Source organism: Solanum verrucosum, unplaced genomic scaffold, assembly GCF_900185275.1.
Source record: "Solanum verrucosum unplaced genomic scaffold, falcon-dt-bn FXZP01000147.1, whole genome shotgun sequence".
Lineage (NCBI taxonomy): Eukaryota > Viridiplantae > Streptophyta > Magnoliopsida > Solanales > Solanaceae > Solanum > Solanum verrucosum.
Genome location: NW_026020343.1, coordinates 4,020,755 through 4,032,683, shown reverse-complemented (window position 1 = coordinate 4,032,683; position 11,929 = coordinate 4,020,755). Strand labels below are relative to the sequence as shown.

General features: G+C 33.9%; 1 protein-coding gene across 1 annotated transcript in view; it reads left to right on the top strand.

Moving 5' to 3' along the window:
• LOC125837375 (probable protein phosphatase 2C 10) overlaps nt 1-11,929 on the top strand; it is a 1,808,044-nt gene that overhangs the window by 339,959 nt on the left and 1,456,156 nt on the right. The gene's annotated exons all lie outside the window — the stretch shown is intronic.

Here is an 11,929-nt window from a genome sequence, read left to right as displayed (position 1 = left end):
TTCTCGGGACAAGGTCGGGGTCGGGTCTAATGTCAGATATTGGGGTCGGAGTCGGGTCTCGGGGTCAGGGTCAGGTCTCGGGTAGGAAGGGGCGTGGTATGATATGGTACAATATTTTAAATTTTGGTATCGTAATTTTGGTATTCCATTTTTAAAACAATTATACCATTACCATACCAATTTAATTTGATATTATTCGGTATTTTGAAGTTCCATTTTGATATTTTGTGATATGGTAAATAGGTAACCATAGTTTGTTCAACTTCAATTAATATAAACTCTTATAATAAAGTATTACGACTTCGACAATTAAAAAATGGTCTCAATTGCGTTATACTAACACATTACACATAGATAAATATATATTCAAAAGAAAGTGCAAACAACTCCTTTAGTTAATCAATTACATTTCAATCAAAATAGAGTAGCCAAAGTTTTAACTTCTAAACATTTAATTTATACTAATACTCAGTTGAATATTTGTTAGTATTTTAATACTCACTCTAACCAAGTTTATATGACTTAGAGCCCGTTTTGATTGACTTAAAAAAAATAACTTTTAAGTTAAAAATAAATAGTCAAACTGAAATGACTTTTAAGTCAAAAAATAAAAAGTAGGAGGAGACTTACTTTAGGTTTCTAACTTATTTTTAAGTCATTTTTACCTTGTCAAACACTTCGTAACTTCTTTTAGAGAAAATACATAAAATCCCCCCTGAAGTTGGCAACAAAACTTACTTTAGCACTTTAACTTTACATATAATTATTTACCCTCCCTAATTTTATTTCAAGTGAATTTAAATCCACCCTACGTTTATAAGACCAATCTCACAATGGCAAGTGTATTCCACACGCGCCATGTCATCGACACGTCAGTGCCACGTCACTGCCATGTCAGTGCCACGTTGATAATTATTTAAATTTTGAGTTTTTTATTCCTTTTTTGTTTTCTTAATTCACAATTTTAGAAAGGAAAAAAGAAAAATAAAATTAATTCAAGATTATAAAAAAGAAAAACAAAAAGTAAAAAATTCTCAAAAAAGTTCAGACTCTATAAATCCAAAATTCTCAAGACCATTTTCACTAAAAACATTCAATCTTTAAGGCACATTAATAAGTAGTTGATTTTTTTCATTTTTTTCGTTATTCATCACATCTAAAAATAAGTGAGAATAATTTGAATTTAGTGATGGAAAATAAATGGGGGTATGAAGAAGGAGAAGGAGAAGGAGATAGTGGAGTTCGAAAAAACAAGAAAGAGGGGTGCGGATGGAGGGTTCGAAGAAGGAGAAATAGGGTGAAGGTGAAGGATTTCGAAGAAAGAAAAAGAAAATAGAGAGTTCGAAAAAGAAAATGAGGAGGTGGTGCAGGTGGTGGTTGAGGGTGGCAAGGGGTGGTGGGGTGTGAGGAAGAAAAAGGGCTAGGGTTGTTGGTGGATAGGGATGGTGGGGTGTGAGGAAGATGAAGAGAAAAATTCTTATTGGCTAAAAAAAAAAAAAGTAGCCCAATTATTTTTTTCTCTTTAATTTTTAACTTTTTACGCGCTTTTTTTAATTATTTGCCACATCAGCCATTAAAGAGGTATTTAATTCACTTGAAAGTTGTTTAGGGGGTATTTGAACGCCCGTGTAGTTAAAGTATTAAAATAAGTTTTGCAGCCAAGTTCAGGGGGGATTTGATGTATTTCCTCCTTATTTTAAGTCATTTTTTACTTATTTTAAGTTATTTTTTATATTTGTCAAACACTTTCAGAAGTAAAAAACGGACTTAAAAGTAGGTTTGACCAACTTTTAAGTCAATCCAAACGGACTCTTATACTTTCCTTTTTAGTCAGTCCCAAAAGAATGAAACATTTATATATTAAGCAACAGTTTGACTTTAAAATGCTTATTATACCCTCAATGAAATGATTTACAGTCACACAAATATCTATCACTCACTACTAAAAAATTGTCAAAAAACGACGATCAAAAGCGACGGACTGCGTTGCTTTTTTGGTCAAAATCGACGGAAAAGCGACGCAGTCACTTCCGTTGCTTTTTGGCTCGACGCTTTTCAAAAAGCGACGGATTACGTCGCTAAAAAGCGACGGACAACATCGTTTTTCAAAAAGCAACGGACTGTGTCGCTAAAAAAGAGACGGATTGAGTCGCTTTTCGACTATTTTTGTTTTTTGAATTTTTTAAAAAAAGCGACGGAGTCCGTCGCTTTATTTTAATTTTAATTTTTTAAAAATTTCTAAAGGGCGACGCAGTCCGTCGCTTTTCTGGAAATTTATTTTTTGAAAATCCCAAAAAAGTGACGGATAAAAGGACACTGTCCGTCGCTTTTCTGGAAATTTTATTTTAAAAAACCCAAAAAAGCGACGGAAAAATCCACGCTGTCCGTCGCTTTTATAGAATTTTTTTTGTTTAAAAACCTAAAAAAGCGACGGAAAAAACCACGTTGTCCGTCGCTTTTTCTGCAATATTTTTGACAGTAGCAGATCTCAGCTTCTGCTGCCCACCTGCAAATTCAATTCAATTCAATTCAATTCTACACTATTCAGCCCAATCAAACACACACAATTATAAACAGTCTAAACAAAACATAAATTAACAAACTTAAAATAACATTCAAAAGTAGCTAAATCATAAATTAAAGACTTATAAAGTCTTTTAAAATTCGTTTTAAAATTTCAAAAAGTTCATAAATGTCCAGAGATCTAAACTAGGGAGTGAGATCTACATAATCATCCTCATCACTCTCGTCATCGGTGTCATCGGGAGCTGAAGTAGTAAGTCGACGAGCGAGGTTCATCACTTGTTCTTTGATTTGCTGAACTGTCTCACTCATGCTTTGTTGTTCAGCTACTCTTTTCCGCTCCAACTCTGCTAGTGCCGCTGTAAGTTTAGTTATTTGATCCGACATAGCAGCAATCTGAACATCGTTAAGTGCCTCAGCTTGACGTGACGATCCAATACCTTCTAAGCCTGACTGAAGGCATCTAACATTGTTGCGAGAGCCTAGACCATAGCATCTACCCTTGTGTGTCCCCCCTACCACTTTTTCTTTCCAAATCTGAGTGGACAGTTCAGGTATCAATTGAACCGAACTATCTAGATTCTTAGCGACGTACTTATGAAAGTCATTCTGCATATTAAATATAAATATTGACATCAATATATATACATATCATAAATATATTCACTATTGATATATATTATTCATATTAAATAACTTACAAAAGTTCGTTCGGCCCTTTCCTCCACCCACACATCCGGATCTGACTCATTTTCTTTCTTCCTGACATGAGTATTTTTGAAAACCTCTGGTTCAATGGGAGTGCGTCCCAATTCTTTTTCCTATAAATAAAAACTGAAATTTATAACGATATATATGTATCCACTAATTATTTATTTAAAAGTTTGAATTAGAACTTACCATCTCTCGTGCAATTGTTCCAACCGTCTTTGCACCTTCGGTGTGCAACGAGCCACCTTTAAGACTGCCTCTAGCCATTTTGGCTTGATCTGATATTGCCTTAAACTTGTCTATGTTCCAATACTGACCCAATTCAGCAAAAACATGAGGCAACATCCAACCGGGACGTTCACCACTATCCCGAACGCTCTTTAGCCAGCTAGACAGTCTGGTGGATGCCTTCCTCTCAAATGTGGTCCCAATGACCAAATTGTACCTCGACTCCCAAGTACACATAGTCTGAAAAAAATTGAATAACGTTAATTAAATCGATAGTAAAAAAAGTAAAGTATACTAAACTTAACTAAAAAATATATACCTTAAAGTTATTAAACATCGTCTGGCGTATACTGTTTGGAATCTCGCTCCAAGAGTGATAAGCTTGTGTATAGAGTTTTCTAACACACTCTTTTAAAGCCCGGGCAGCATCCTTTGCAGGATGCCACCTGCAAAACACATAATAAATATGTTAGTTCATGAATAATATATTAAAGTATAAGAAATAAATAAAATAAAGTAACAAATAGATAACAAAACAAACTTACGATGATCCATCCGGCTCAATCATGACTCTACCAAGTCTTCCCTTCTGGCCAGGAGCTAGAGCAGACATCGTATCATGTGGTGTAGCACTAGGTGCAACTGTAGACGAGGGTGATACATTAGGATGCACAAAACGCTGAGTCAATAAAGGCGTACCGGCCATAGCATCTGACTGCCGATAAGGGTCATGCTCGACGAATAGCCTGTAAAGGTAGGTCCTCGTAGCGTCGTGAAGGCAATGCATGTGAAGTAGATGAAGCACCAACTGGTCGACGATAATTAGGATAATATTGCCGAGGATCCGCCGTACCAAACGAAACAGCAAATAAATGAGTATTATGGCTGATGCGCTCTGGCGCAGAAGAAATAGATCCTCCAATATCCTCAGGATCTATCGGTCTCCTAAACTTCTTCTTTTTAGCCTGTTTAGTCTGGCCAACTCCAAGATGCTCGTGATGTCTATCACCGTCACCGCCTGATGACATCTGTATGCAAATTTACATGTATAATATATATAAAATCATAAATTAAATAAAATTAGTTAAATACACTTACATATGTACTAGCTAGCTTTCATTCTACACTATTCCTCTTCGCTTGTTTCAATTCCATAATTCTCCCATTCTTCTTCCTCAGTTGTTTCATTTTCATTATCGTCCCATTCTTCGTCATCAAATGATTCATTTTCCTCATTCTCGGATATTTCTTCCTCAACATTCAGTATCTCATCATCAGATACTTCTTCTAATATGTGTTGAGGATGTTGTAGTGTGGTTTCCAATTCAACATCAACTTGTTGTTGAACCATTGCAACATCATTTTGATACGCCACATCTAAGACATTGTCAATTTCAATTCTTCCCACAGGCTTACTTTTTATAACAACCCACCAATCAGCTTTGTCTTTACGCAATGGATATGAAGTGTAATACACTTGTCTAGCATGTTGTGCAATAATAAAAAGGATCATAACTTCTGTATTTCCTGGTGTGCTTAACTTCAATTATATTATGTTGATGGTCCATCTTTGTGCCTCTATGTGATGGGTCAAACCACTCACACCGAAACAATACAATCTTCTTATTAGGCCAACCTGAATACCTCACTTCAATAATCTCTTGAATGACACCATAATATTCAATAGTTTGACCAGTACATCAACATCACCTTGTATATAAATACCGCTATTATTTGTTTTCTTGTTCCTAGATACTTCTTCAGTTTGAAACTTAAAACCATTGACACAATACTTATTCATTGCCAGTACTTGAGATTGAGGTCCAAGGGCTACTTCTTTCACTAATTGCAAATGTTGGACACTTGAGTATTCATCGTAAACCTACGCGATTGTTATTTCAAGTAATATAATTTAGTATAACATGAATATATTATTAAATACTTAGTGATTGCACACTTACATAGTTCCTCAGCCATTTGGAAAATTATGTATAGATGGCTTCATTACCCCATGTGTTTACGAACAAGCTGGTCATTTTACATTCAAGTATTTCGTTAGTTAATGATCACTTATTAGTATGTAATTTAATAACATATTTTTAACACTTACTTGACATATGATTGAATCTCTGGACAATCAAGCAAAATATGTGTCACAGCTGATTGCATTTCCATATCAGTGAAGCCTCGCTTTCTACGCTTTTTAGATCCTCGACCATTTTGATTAAAAATTGATATTGGTGGAAATAAAGGATCAATATCGCCTTCATCATTGCGATTGGGCCTGTTTCTCCTACATGACACATCATGACCAAAGTAATAAGAATAAAAATCACATGTTTCTCTCCCAATATGACCTTGAACAAATGATCCTTCCCCTTTGCTTAATCGTTTGCTTCGAACTACCAATTTTTCTGCATGCATATATGTATATATATGTTAATATATAAAAGACTTGGCGAATATATATAACTTAGTGAATATTTCCAATGGATACCTCTCAAATGGATACATCCATTTTGTTTGAACCGGACCTCCGAGGCGGGCCTCTTATATAAGGTGAATTGGAAGATGCTCCATCACATCAAAAAAATCACATGGAAATATCTTCTCCAATTTAGTAGTAGTGACAAGAATATTTTCCTCCATCCTATCTAAACTACTCTCCAACAACTTTCCAGAACACAAATCTTAAAAAAAAAGACTTATCTTTGTGATTGGTTTTCATATCCTTTCGGGTAGATGGCTAAAAGCGATAGGAATTAAAGTTTCCATGAACACATGACAATCATGACTTTTCATACCTATCAATTTTCCTTCATTCATATCTACCCGCTTTCCTAAATTCGAAGCATAGCCCTCTGGCATCCTCAAATTTTTAACCCACTCAATAATTTCACGTTTCTCATCCAATGTGAATGAAAAGCTAGCTTTGGGCTTAACTATTTTACCATTCTGTAATTCCTGCAGCCATAACTCTTTTCTCCTACAATATTCCTTTATGTCCATTCTAGCTTTTGGATTGTCTTTTGTCTTACCCTTAACATCCATCACTGTGTTAAACAAATTGTCAAAGTAATTTTTTTCATGTGCATCACATCTAGATTATGTCGTAGCAGATTGTCCTTCCAATACGGCAACTCCCAAAATATTCTTTGTTTGGTCCAATTATGTTCAACACCATATCCAGGAAGTCTAGAAGGTAAAGCTTCTGTAACTTTAGGTAATTGAGAAATTCTCTCCCAAATTTGATGCCCTGTGAGTGATGGAGGTGGGGGGGTCACTTTCAACCTTATTTTTCCTAAATGCATTTTTCATCTTTCTAAACTCATGGTCTATTGGCAAGAACTGGCGATGACAATCAAACCATGTATTTTTTCTGCCATGCTTTAAAGTGAATGCCTTACTATTTTCCATGCAATACGGACATGCTAGCTTTCCAGCTGTCATCCAACCAGACAACATCCCGTATGCAGGAAAATCATTAATAGTCCACATTAAAGAAGCACGCATGATAAAATTCTGCTTAGTTGATATATCATAAGTCAAAACGCCTTCAAACCACAATTGTTTGAGCTCATCTATCAATAGTTGTAGATAGACATCAATCAAACTTTTTGGATTCCGGGGACCTGGAATAACACAACTTAGAAAGATGTAGGGACTGGTCATGCACATCTCAGGAGGAAGATTATACGGAGTAAGAAATACCGGCCTACATGAATAAGGCGAAGCATTATCAGAGAATGGTGTGAAGCCATCTGAACACAACCCCAATCTAACATTTCTTGGTTCACTAGCAAAATCAGGATATACATTATCAAAATGCTTCCATGCTTCACCATCAGATGGATGAGACAACACACCCGACGGCCTTCTATATTCACGATGCCATCTCATATGTGGGGCAGACCTCATCGATGCATACAACCTCTTTAATCTAGGAATGAGAGGTAGATAATGCATCGCCTGAACTGGGACCATCTTTCCAGCCGGAGTCCTCTTATAACGAGTATGTCCACAAAACTTAGAATTTTCTAATTCACTATCAGTCTTGTAAAACAACATGCATCCATTAACACAACAATGAATTCTTTCATACGTCAATCTTAACTTGGACACCAAACGCTTTGCCTGATAGAAGTTCTTTGGTATGTTAAATTCCGGATTAACTAGTTCACCCAAAAGATCAACCATTGAGTCCATAGCAGCATTAGGAACATTCCAATATGATTTAATATTCATTAATCTAACCGCAACTGACAAGGCAGAATGCAGACTCCCTTCACATAGTGGACGACTAGACTCTTCTAATTGATCATAAAAGTGTCTTGCTTCTTCATTAGGAGCTTCATCAAAATATTGTTCCGGTTCCATCCCACTTTGAACCCCGAAAGCATCATTGATCATTTCATGAACCCTATCATGTTCAACTCTAACTTGTTCAACCCTAATTTGGCCATATGGTGCAACCATATTATATACATCAACAGGCATCGAATTATAAAAGATACCATCCAATCCATCACTTTCTCCATGATCAATCCATACAAAATATCTAGGCTTAAATCCATTATGGTACAAATGAACCATAACTCTAACTGGTTTGAAAAATTTTAAGCACTTACATACACTACAAGGACACCTAACCAATCCATTAATCTTGAAAATGTCAAGTGTCATTGTATGTTCAATAAAATTTCTAACACCGTCAATAAACTCAGGTTTCAAACCAGCACCAGTTTCATAATGCATATTATACATCCACAAACGATGATCCATCTACAAAAATATAGATATTCAATTATATTATAAATAAAATTTAATAATAATTTTACTAGTAGTAGTCCTAAAACTAGTTTAGTATTGACAAAACCACATTATTTAATTTAACTTATTAAAAAAACTTAATAACTTTAACTAGTTTAGTTTTGACTTAATTCCAACAACTAAATTCATCAACAAAACCACATTATTTAATTTAACTTATTTAAACAACTTAACAACTTTAACTAGTTTAGTTTTGACTTAATACAACACTAAATCCACCAACTAAACCACATTAATTAATTTAACTTATTTAAACAACTTAACAACTTTAACTAGTTTAGTTTTGACTTAATACAAGACTAAATCCACCAACTAAACCACATTAATTAATTTAACTTATTTAAACAACTTAACAACTTTAACTCTTGAACTAGTTTAGTTTTGACTTAATACAACACTAAATCCACCAACTAAACCACATTAATTAATTTAACTTATTCAAACAACTTAACAACTTTAACTCTTGAACTAGTTTAGTTTTGACTTAATACAACACTAAATCCACCAACTAAACCACATTAATTAATTTAACTTATTCAAACAACTTAACAACTTTAACTCTTGAACTAGTTTACTTTTGACTTAATTCCAACAACTAAATCCATCAACAAAACCACATTATTTAGGGTGTGTTTGGTATGAAGGAAAACATTTTCCGGAAAATGTTTTTCAATTTTCTCATGTTTGGTTGGGTTAAATGTTTTGGAAAAAGTTTTCCAAATCAACTCATTTTCCTCAAATTTAAGGAAAATGACTTCCCTTCAAAACTTAAGGAAAACATTTTCCAAACTCTCTTCCAACTTCCAATTAAAAAAAAAAATTGTTGAAAAAATCAATTTATTTTGTCCCTACACTCAAACCAACCCCCCAACCACCCCATCCCCAAAAAAAATATTTTAAAGTTTGTTTTTAAATTCAATATTTTTACCCCACCCTCACCCTACTCCCACGCCCTACCACCACCCCTCTCAAAAATATATTAAAAAGTTGTTTTTAAAAGATATTTTTAATTTCAATTTTTTACCCTCCACCCCCTACCCTCGCCCCCCCCACCCCACCCCACCCCCTACCAGCCCCCCCCCCCACCTCCCAAAAAAAAAATTTAAGTTTTGTTTTTAAAAAATATTTTCGACTTCAAAATTTCATTTTTTCACCCCTACCCTCGACCCCCCCACCCACCCCCCCAAAAAAAAATAGTTTAAGTTTGTTTTTAAAAAATATTTTCTGACTTCAAAATTTCATTTTTTCACCCCTACCCTCGACCCCCCCACCCACCCCCTACCACCTCCCCTCCAAAAAAAAATAGTTTAAGTTTGTTTTTAAAAAATATTTTCGACTTCAAAATTTCATTTTTTCACCCCTACCCTCGACCCCCCACCCACCCAACCCCTACCAGCCCCCCCACCCCCCAAAAAAAAATTGAAGTTTGTTTTTAAAATATATTTTTAACTTTAAAATTTCAATTTTTCACCCCCACCCACGCCCTACCAGCCCCCCCACCCCCTACCAGCCCCCCAACCCCCAAAAAAAAATTTAAGCTTTTTTTTTAAAAAAAAATTTTAACTTCAAAATTTCAATTTTTCACCCCTACCCTTGACCCCCCCCCCACCCCCTACCATCCCCCACCCCAAAAAAAAATTAAGTTTGTTTTTAAAAAATATTTTCAACTTCAAAAATTATTTTCTACTCTAGTAAAAATAAAAGAATTTTTTCAAAAACATTTTTCATTCATAAATCAAACACAAAAAATCTTTTCTGAAAAATATTTTCTACTCACCAACCAAACATGGGAAAATAAGTCAAAATCCAACTTGTTTTCCAAGAAAACATTTTTTAGGAAAACATTTTCCTTCATACCAAACACACCCTTAATTTAACTTATTTAAACAACTTAACAACTTTAACTAGTTTAGTTTTGACTTAATTCCAACAACTAAATCCATCAACAAAACCACAGTTTTTAATTTAACTTATTTTTAAATTTAAAGCTAAGTGTCAACACTAGATGGACACAAATCGATCTTGCAAGAAAATCAATTTTGTCATCAATAAGATCAACTAGTGTTGGTACTCATGCTTAACAAATATATCATTTCTAAATTTAAAGCTAAGTGTCAACACTAGATGGATACAAATCGATCTTGCAAGAAAATCAATTTTGTCATCAATAGGATCAACTAGTGTTGGTACTCATGCTTAACAAATATATTATTTCTAAATTTAAAGCTAAGTGTCAACACTAGATGGACACAAATCGATCTTGCAAGAAAATCAATTTTGTCATCAATAGGATCAACTAGTGTTGGTACTCATGCTTAACAAATATATTATTTTTAAATTTAAAGCTAACTGTCAACACTAGATGGACACAAATCGATCTTGCAAGAAAATCAATTTTGTCATCAATAGGATCAACTAGTGTTGGTACTCATGCTTAACAAATATATTATTTCTAAATTTAAAGCTAAGTGTCAACACTAGATGGACACAAATCGATCTTGCAAGAAAATTAATTTTGTCATCAATAGGATCAACTAGTGTTGGTACTTATGCTTAACAAACAATCGATGGACACAAAAATATTATCATAAAATTAAAGCTAAATATCAATACTAGATGGACACAAACACATTATTGAAAACAATTGTACTTGAACTTTAGAAATTTAGAAGCACCAACCTTATCTCCTACTTTGATGAAAGAAGCAATATAGTCTTGTATCAACTTTTTTGAGTAATTTCCCTGGATAGTCACCCATGTTTGGGAAATTACCTTGAAATATCACTTATGTTTGTTTTAGGACCACAATATCACCCAACTTTACCTATTTTCCTCAAAATATACTTACACAAAAAAAACATTATCTCTCTCCTAATAGGATGCCATGTCACATTGTTCCTTTTTCATTATTAACATTTTTTTTAAAAAAAATTAGACAACCCATATTACCTAGTAAAAAAAAATTACATAGCCCAAAAATTTCTACCCTAATTCTAGGGGATTAGGCGGCAAATCCAAATATGAGCTCCACCGCTTCTTCAAGAAAATATGTGGGTTCCTCCGATTTTTCAAGCGAGATAATGTTTTTATATGGACACTAATGGGCAATGGCACCTTTTTGTTGAGTCCGGAGCCAAAAGTGTAGCTTTTTTTCTTTAAAAAACAAAAACGACACATCAAAAAAAAAATTTAACCAAAAGGAGAAAATCCCTCATGATGAAGCGATTTTGTTCTAACAAAAATTGAAGCCGCTCCGCTAAAAGAAATAAAAATCTCTGCCAATTTTCTCAAAAAAATATTTTTTCTTTAAAATCGCTGCTATAACAGTGTTTTTATATTAAAAAAATTAAAAGCAAAATCGCTGCTATTGCAGCGATTTTGTTTAAGAAATTAAAAAAAAAGTTTTGAAGTTAAATCGCTGCTATAGCAGCGATTTTGTTTAAGAAATTATTTTTTTAAAAAAAAATTCTACCCTTGCATAGAATTTAATAAAAATAATAATAAAAAAAACTGAAGCCAACGATTTTCATAAAAAGTTTTTTTAAAAAAAATCTTTACCCTTTCAGCGATTTAAATGAAAATTAAAAAAAAAAATTAAAACTGAAAATCGCTGCTTCGGCATCGATTTTTTCTTTAA